Genomic DNA, 8,959 nt, shown 5'->3' on the forward strand with positions numbered 1-8,959 from the left:
CAACTATACTTTAATAAAGAAAGAAATAAAAGGAACGCTCCAACAGCAATGTTGAGAATGGACATAAAACGTTGAGACCATTGCAGTAACTCCCAAGCTACCAAGTGGTGCTACCATACGAGACAGGAATAGAGAAAAAAAATGTCTGGACTGGTATAATTCTGAGATATAGAGTATTTGAGGATAATTTTGATTAGATCCAAGTTTCGATTTTAACCGACATTGGCATACAATTCTATGTAAAGGTTATTTCTTTATACCTTGCGTTATTTATAAAACACATTGTAATCAATGCAATCATCATTAAATTCAATGAGACAAATGTTAGGGTTGGTATGTAGTCTAGGTAATCACTCTAATCAAGCATTTTAAAACAGAAAATAAACACTTTCTACCAGCTACCATGAACAAATTTTAAAAAACTGTCTTAGTGGAATGGGGCCATAGGGCCTCTTTCCTCAGGGCCAAAACCAGGCGGACTGTAACAGTGTAAGGAGCTTTGATTTCATGGCGGTGGGTCTCCTCAGTCACTGACATGAAGTGTAAACCCAATAGATCCTGAAGAACCCAAGTGCACCTTGGCAGCACATCTGCATGATAACTATTTGGAAATCATCCTGTTAACTTGATCAATCGAGACTCTACAGGCAAATAACTCGGGCTCAGAGGCAGCATTGTTTAGGGACAACTGATTCTATCCTGAACTTCAAGTTCCTTTATTACTTGTTCATGGTTTCGGTTTCTTAACAACGTAAATGCTTCATAGTGTTGGTTAAAACTACTTTGTACAACTCCTCTCCCCCCCTCCCCTCCCCATAGAAAGTGGGTCAATGGGAGAGAGACTCCGGAGTCACGCTCATATGACAAATGAGGTTGACTCTTGATGAAGAAGAAGGAAAGAAAAAAAAAGACAGGTTTTCCTTTATTAGTATGTGCTTATTATACAAAGCTGGTAAGTAATTACCTGAAGCAAAAGCAAGCCCCATTACCTGACATGGAAAGCAACATGCCTCCTTGGCCAAGCAACCTCAGAAAACACCCCATCCCTCCCCTTAAAGAAGCAGAGATATGTTCAAAGGACATTCAGTAAGAGATCAGAAACAAGGACTGTGCTCTTAAATGGTTATTTGTTTTGAGAAAAAATTTAAAAAAAAACAACTCACTGATGGACAACATTTCAAAAAGCAAACGGCATCTAGAGGTATTAGATATACTTCCCCCAGTTCCGGTTCAGAGAAGAACAGTGAGATGAAAATCTTACTATGTTAGAAAAATTTCTGTATTTGCCAGTGATGCAAAGGAATGAAAAGGCTAAATCTGGCCATCTGACGGAGCTTGCTTTTATTAGAGAATTCTGGTTTGGTAAATTGGAATTTGAGGCAGTTTATCTTCAATGCAATAATATCAGGTTGTATGGAAAAATAAAATTTAAAAAAAAAGGCAGTGTTTCTCCTGATGCGTGGACAGTTTGCTTCGGAAGCTGGGTAAGCTGATGATGCACATGAATTATGCAGTTCCCACTGTCTTATTGGGATAATGGATGAAAGCAATCATCCACACAAAACTCACAGGTCCTGGGGACCACGCATGTGTATTCCTCTGGGGTGTGGGCTTAGGGGGGCAGGTTTTAGCCATGACACCTTCGCACAACCTACAATGCCTGGCCATTTAATTATCATAAAGTACGTTTGCAAAAAAAAAAATGTAGTTGCAGGAGGCAAGATTTCTTCCAAACCACAAACACAATGTGCAAAACTATATATTATACACACACACACACACACACACACACATATATATATGTGTATATGTGTGTATATATATATACATATATGTGTGTATATATATATGTACGTGTATATATGTATATATACAGTGGTACCTTAAGATACAAATAGACCAACATACAAATTTTTTATGATACGAGCTGCGACTTGGTCCGTATTTTTGTTTGAGATCCGAGCGAAATTCCGAGATACGAGTCGTGATTCGGGAAGCGGCTGCTAGTTGGCGCATTGGTGCACGAGTCCAGTATCAGCAGTTTGATATATGAGTTGACTGACTTACAAGTTCGGTTACAGAACAAATTAAATTCATATCTCAAGGTACTACTATGTGTGTGTGTGTATATATATATACACATATATGTATGTATATGTGTATATATATATATACATATATGTATGTATATGTATGTATATAAATTTTTTCCCCTCTACGGGAACTTAATTTCTACCTCAGCCTTCATGTCCCCCAAGAGGAGGAAACTTTCTCTAGTCCCATCCAGATAAACCTTAAACCTGGCCGTTTTACAACTGAAGGTTTTAACGCAGGAAGAGCCAGGCCTAAGGTCTGCCTGTTCCTGCCCTGCCCTGGTGTGGCAGAGGTGAGTGGGGTCTGCCCACTTCCTCACTCTGAGGTGCCCTGGCCTGTCATGAGGAGATGTATGATCACCCCATTATGGTATGCTCCCTCACGCCGTCACAGCTTCACGCATCTCCATGACAGTCACTCAGTGGAGACAGCCCACTGTGCCATGCAGGAATCCCTACGGTCAGTCTGTCCACCACCTGAGTCAAGCATCCCCCTGTGCCTGCATCCCCAGGCCATGCCTGGGAGGGTCCTGCAGGTCACAGCCCTCCTCATCATACCCGTGTTCCGTGGGCCACATGCAAAAAATATTCATGGGCTCTCTTGCCCACTGGGGTGCATTCAGGACCCCCCATGTAGACACCTCAGCTCTGCCCTCCACATCTGGCATAGCGCAGGACAGATGAAAACCTATCACCGTGCATCAAAAAGAGAGATGATCAGCTTTGTAGCCAGATATGCGTGTTTACAGTTACAGTTTTTGATCTGTTGGCCGTGAGTTTCAAATCCCATTTGAAACTTCATTTTCTCCAGCAGAAACAGGGCTAATTTCAGTGTCTGAACAGCACCTCTGCGCAAACAACAATGCCTGTGACGATGCCCAGCCTGGGGCTGGTCTGAATCGTCATGAACACAGCTTTTCTTCCCTCTTTCCTTACTGAGCCATTCGTACATGCATGAAACTGTGACATGTACAACCCTTGGTGAATTTCTGCTTGATCACAGTTAATGAAAGACCACTGGTCTGAAAGTATTCATTCCGCTCCCCAAAGTACCTAACTTCACTATTCGTTCACACAGTTAGAACATAGGGCTCGCTATTAAGAAAGAAAAAAAAATGGAGACATAGCATGAATATTCTCCTTCCTAGCTAAAAGACAGGCATCCATCCTAAGCAGAATGGGCTGACAAAGGATCAGAAGACAGTGCCAAGTTCTCCCACAAATCACTTCTCTTCCAGTGACAAATACAAAGGCAGACTCCTTACAGTGGGTTTTTAACACAGACCTGTTTAAACTCCTACTTCTCTAGAAAAAAAAATTGTTTAGAGGTTAATTTACCAATTTTTTTCCAAGAGGCAACTACAGTGTGTCCATAAAGTCATGGTGCACTTTTGATCCGTCACAGGAAAGCAACAAAAGACGATAGAAATGTGAAATCTGCACCAAATAAAAGGAAAACTCTCCCAGTTTCATATCTACTCAGTGCAGTTCGATGTGGGCTCATGCACAGATTTTTTAGGACTCCTTAGGTAGCTATCCTGTATAGCCTCTACAGACTCGTCACTGACTGATGGCCTACCAGAACAGGGTTTCTCCACCAAACTGCCGGTTTCCTTCAACTGCTTATCCCACCAAGTAATGTTATTCCTATGTGGTGGTGCTTTGTTATAAATGCGCCGATATTCACATTGTACTTTGGTCACGGATTTCAATTTAGCGAGCCACAGAACACACTGAACTTTCTCTGTACTGTCCACATCTCGACTGGCATGGCCATGGGCTGATCCACTGTATACGCAGTGTTACGTCATCATCTGTGCATGCGCACATGCTGCCACATCATCCTACAGAAACTGAGAGGGTTTTCCTTTTATTTGGTGCAGATTTCACATTTCTATTGTCTTTTGTTGCTTTCCTGAGACTGGTCAAAAGTGCACCATGACTTTACGGACACACTATACTTTCATTTTTATAGCTTTAGGGTCAACTTGTGCCTCTTTCAAGAAATGGCAGATACCCCAAACCTTTAACAACAAAAATACTTTTCTGGAAGAGACACCTTAATTGAACCAACGGGAATAAATTTGGTCACATCCACGGCCTCTCCGGTCAACCTTATCCTCCAAACAACAACAATTAAACCAGTGTACTGCAAGAATTTTTAAAACCCTACTATTTAGTCAGGGGCACTGACCTCTTTTCCCTTAGATAGCCAAATTAAAAATTGTCAACCGCCAACACAACATTAGCCATCCGTGTGAATTCTATCTTGGATTATAAATATACAGGTCACATATAGAGTTGCATTTTACTGGTCATGTTGCATAATAAGGTTGTGTCTGACTGGTTAATTCCTGGTACCAGAAATCCTTATATACACGTATAGGCACCTGATTTTTTTTTTAAGTCACTTTGAAGCAACAAGAGTAGGTAATGAATGACTATTATTTTTTGTAAATTGATCAAAATAATACCTATTTTTGAGGGGTGTGGGTCAGGTTGGCAAAAAGCATATTTTTTGGTGTGCCACAGAAGTTTAGTAATTAGTTTGTGTGTGCCATGAAATGGAAAAGGTTGCCAATGGCCATTCTAAAGTATAAATCACAGTGACAGATGCAGTTCGTTTCCACATCGTTTTGTTGAAAGGTGAGCGCTTAGTGCCGGCAGCACTGCAAACCAGATGGGGGATGGCCCGTGGGCCAACACCAAGCGGGACGCAGCGGGAGAAGGCCGCTCGCCCATCACTCAGCCATTCGGCCCCTTACACCCAGAGGCGGCTTGAATGTCACGCCAGCTCTAGGAACGTGGCCAGGCGCCAGTATTCACAGCCACGGAATTGGGACAAGAGACATTTGAGAGGATCTAATCCAGATGGTTAGGAGTGAAAACACAGAGCTATGCACCCATAGACTCATGCCTAGTTTGAGAAAAATTTAAGATAACACCACGACAAGAGCCCTCCACCAAAACAACTAACCAAGCCCAAGTAAAATGAACAATGAAATATGTTCCCGCGGCCATAAAGAGAACCCCACGTTCTCTTTGGCCAAAGCCAACAGCACAGCCAAGCTCGACTTCAATGAAGAGAGGAAGTGCATTCCTTCTACAGAGCAAGTTATATGGGATTGGAGATAACATCTACCCTTGGAGACAAGCGTGCAATAAACCACGAGGAACAAAGTACGCTCTACAGAGCAGGTCAGCAAACTCTGTTCCCTGGGTTTTAGCCCAGTTTCCTGTAGTGGATGCATCAGCGCCCCCAAAACTTTTCTCTTTTCCTGCCCTTGAATGGCTATTACGTTTCACAACCTCCCTTGGAGTTAGATGAGGCACATAAGCGTGTTCTCGGAGGTTTGGCCTCGAAGACACCCCCACTTACAACCCCCCCTTTTTCTCTGAGGACCTAGAGGCTGGCAGAGCCCCAGACAGAAGGTGTGGATCTGAGTCTCTGCTTGGGGAACAGCTGCCTGAGGGAGAGCCCACGCCAGACCGCCTGCCGCCTGCACACGAGAGGTAGGTTCGTGTTGTGTCCCGTCCTGGGGTTTCCCTTGACTTGCTCAGGGGTTAGCATATTCTGGCTACTTAACGTGCGTTCATCTCAAGACCACTTTTTCTTTTCTCATCCGTTGTAAGGAACTGACATTTTGCCTGCGTGTGAGCTATCCTATCTTTTTTTTCTTTACTCTATTTAAGTTTGTAGTTCACCCAAAGTAGGATTGCCGTATAGAGGGGGGGCCATTGGCCACATACTCAGGCAAGCCCTGCGGTCTAACACATCCATGTGAGACCATGTTGACTCCACCCGGAGTGACACTAGTCCCTCTCTCCAGGGGTCTGGGGGCCAATGGAATATTAGCTTCCAAAAAATGGTTAAAATGAGGATGCCGTCCCATGCTGTTTAAACGGAGCCGATGAATTCCAAAAGAGTCCCAACATAGAGCCTTCTGGAAATAGTGACTCGGCTCGATAGGTGTCTTGGCAATTTGAAGAGCCCACTCTAAAAACCTGAAGTTCAAAGGAGCCAGATAGATTTTAACAGTCGCATATAAAAGACAGTAGAAATGGAAAACAGAGGATGTACCTCTTTTTCTGTTACTGTGTGATTCTTTTTCTTTTTATTCTGTATAATTTTGTCAATAGTGCTTACAACAAATCTTTACTTTCCAGTTTATGATATTCAAAATGCTGAAATTGGATTCCTATTACATTTAAATACATGGACAGTCATTTTTTGCCTTGTCTCCCTCTGTGGTTTCACACATCCAAGACAATAAAAATGACAATAAAACAATCTGATGGTAGGGCAGGAAGTAACCTTCCATGACAACATCGAGGCCTCATATGATTTGTTTCCTAAAATGGAGGTCCTAAGTGACAATTCTGTTTCTGACCTTGTGGTCACCCGAGGTTTTATGTCTGCACTTGTAATGAGCTGCCCAGCCTCGGTCGCAGTCCCCTCCATTCAGCAGCATGTCATTATCTCACTCAGTCCTTTTCTGCTGCCTCGGTGTCTGTCATTTCAAACCACTCGGTTGTTACCTGACACAGAAAGTCTTTTTCCAGGTGTTCTCTCCCCACAACTCTACTTCCCACTAAACTGAGAAAACATCACCTGAAATGTGTGGGTATATTTCCCCTTTGATATGGAAATTGTTTAAAAAGTATGAAAATGGGCCCTGGCCGGGTGGCTCAACAGTAGAGCATTGCCCAGCATGTAGAAGTCCCAGGTTCGATTTCCAGCCAGGGCACACAGGAAAAGCACCCTTCTGCTTCTCTACCCTTCTCCCTCTCCTTTCTCTCTATCTCTCTCTTCCCCTTCCACAGCCAAGGCTCCATTGGAGCAAAGTTGGCCCAGGCACTGAGAACAGCTCCATGGCCTCCACCTCAGGCACTAGAATGGCTCCAGCCTCAATGGAGCAATGCCCAGATTAGCAGAGCATCGCCCCCTGGTGGGCATGCTGGGTGGATCCCGGTCAGGCGCATGCAGGAGTCTGACTGCCTCCCCACTTCTAACTTCAGAAAAATACAAAAAAAAAAAAAAAGTATAGGAAAAGTGGCTGCAGCGTGGAGCTGAGGAGGCAGGAAACCAAACGCGACCAAGTGCTGGGTGGGAACCATGGCCGGGATCACCACCATCGAGGCAGTGAAACACAAGATTCAAGTTCTGCAGCAGCAGGCCGAGAACGCAGAGGAGAGGGCCAAGTGCCTCCAGCGGGAGATGGAGGGAGAAAGGCGAGCCCAGGAGCAGGCTGAAGCTGAGGTGGCCTCCTTGAACCATAGAATCCAGCTGGTTGAAGAGGAGCTGGACCGTGCTCAGGAGCGCCTGGCCACTGCCCTGCAAAAGCTTGAGGAAGCTGAGAAAGCTGCCGATGAGAGTGAGAGAGGTATGAAGGTTATTGAAAACCGAGCTTTAGAAGATGAAGAAAAGATGGAACTCCAGGAAATCCAACTCAAAGAAGCTAAGCACATTGCTGAAGAGGCAGACAGGAAGTATGAAGAGGTGGCTCGTAAGTTGGTGATTATTGAGGGAGACTTGGAACACACAGAGGAACAAGCTGAGCTTGCAGAGTCCCATTGCCGAGAGATGGATGAGCAGATCAGACTGATGGACCAGAACCTGAAGTGTCTGAGTGCTGCTGAAGAAAAGTACTCTCAAAAAGAAGACAAATATATATGAGGAAGAGATAAAGATTCTCACTGATAAACTCAAGGAGGCAGAGACCCAAGCTGAGTTTGCTGAGAGATCAGTAGCCAAGTTGGAAAAGACAATTGATGATTTGGAAGATAAACTGAAATGCACCAAAGAGGAACACCTCTGTACACAAAGGATGCTGGACCAGACTCTGCTTGACCTGAATGAGATGTAGAGCACCCCAGTCCTGCCCTGCCGCTGCTCCTTCCTCTGACCCTGACTCCGCCTGAGGCCAGCCTGCCTGGAAGCTGACCTTTAAACTGAGGGCTGATTTTTAACTGGAAGGCTGCTTTCTCCTTTCGCTGCCTCCCCCTACCCCCATATGTCTTTTTCGCCAAACTGTTTCTGCCTCTTCCCAGAGATTTTGGTTGGGCTAGAGGTTGAGCAACTTTTGGAACAACATTTAAGGGAATGTGAGCACAATGCAAAGTGTCTTGAAAAGCATGTTGTGACGTATACATTTTGTAATTACCTTTTTGTTGGTGGTGTAGCAACCATTTGTACAACATTCCAAAGCCACAGTTCTCAAGCAGCAGTCTAATACCTTTTTTCACTTTTAGAAGGTAATTTTTCAGCTCAATCCATATTGCCCTCTGCCTAGAAGGGAAGGAGATATGGGCCTGCCTTACTGAGAGCCAAACAGAGCCCAGAGAAAGACTCTACTATGGGGAATTATTGCTTTGTGCCAAGTACCAGCAAAACCAGACAGGTGATTCTAGGAGGAGTGAGCCAAAAAAAGGAAGAAAAAAAAGTGATATTCAGGTTTCAGCTTTAAGGTATCTTTGGGCAGTTTTTTTTTTTTTTCATCAGAAGTGACCAAACAAATTAAAACGAGACCTCTCTGTCGGAGACCAAATCCTGTCCCATCTAACCCCCTTCCCAGTGGTTCACAGAATGGATCATGTGCCCCTTATGTTGAGGTGACCAGTTACTTGCTTTTTGCCTTGAAAGAAAGAAAATTATGTTTTTGTCACTGATTTAGCCATATGAAATTCATCTCATCACCCTTTTCTGGGTCTGAAGCTGCTGTCTCTAAAAGTGCCATCTCATTGTGCTTTGTATCAGTGATGGAGAAATCTTGAATAGTTTATGTACAAAACTTTTAAGTTTTGTATTATTTTGAAACTTTGCTTCTTTGGGGTTGGGGTATACTGGCCACCCCATCTGGCTGTGA

General features: G+C 43.9%; 1 pseudogene; it reads left to right on the forward strand.

Annotated features, from left to right (window-relative positions):
- The first annotated feature begins 7,178 nt into the window (after window positions 1-7,178).
- LOC136402303 (tropomyosin alpha-3 chain pseudogene) lies at window positions 7,179-8,730 on the forward strand (annotated as a pseudogene).
- Window positions 8,731-8,959: the final 229 nt, after the last annotated feature.

This window comes from Saccopteryx leptura, chromosome 1 (assembly GCF_036850995.1).
Source record: "Saccopteryx leptura isolate mSacLep1 chromosome 1, mSacLep1_pri_phased_curated, whole genome shotgun sequence".
Lineage (NCBI taxonomy): Eukaryota > Metazoa > Chordata > Mammalia > Chiroptera > Emballonuridae > Saccopteryx > Saccopteryx leptura.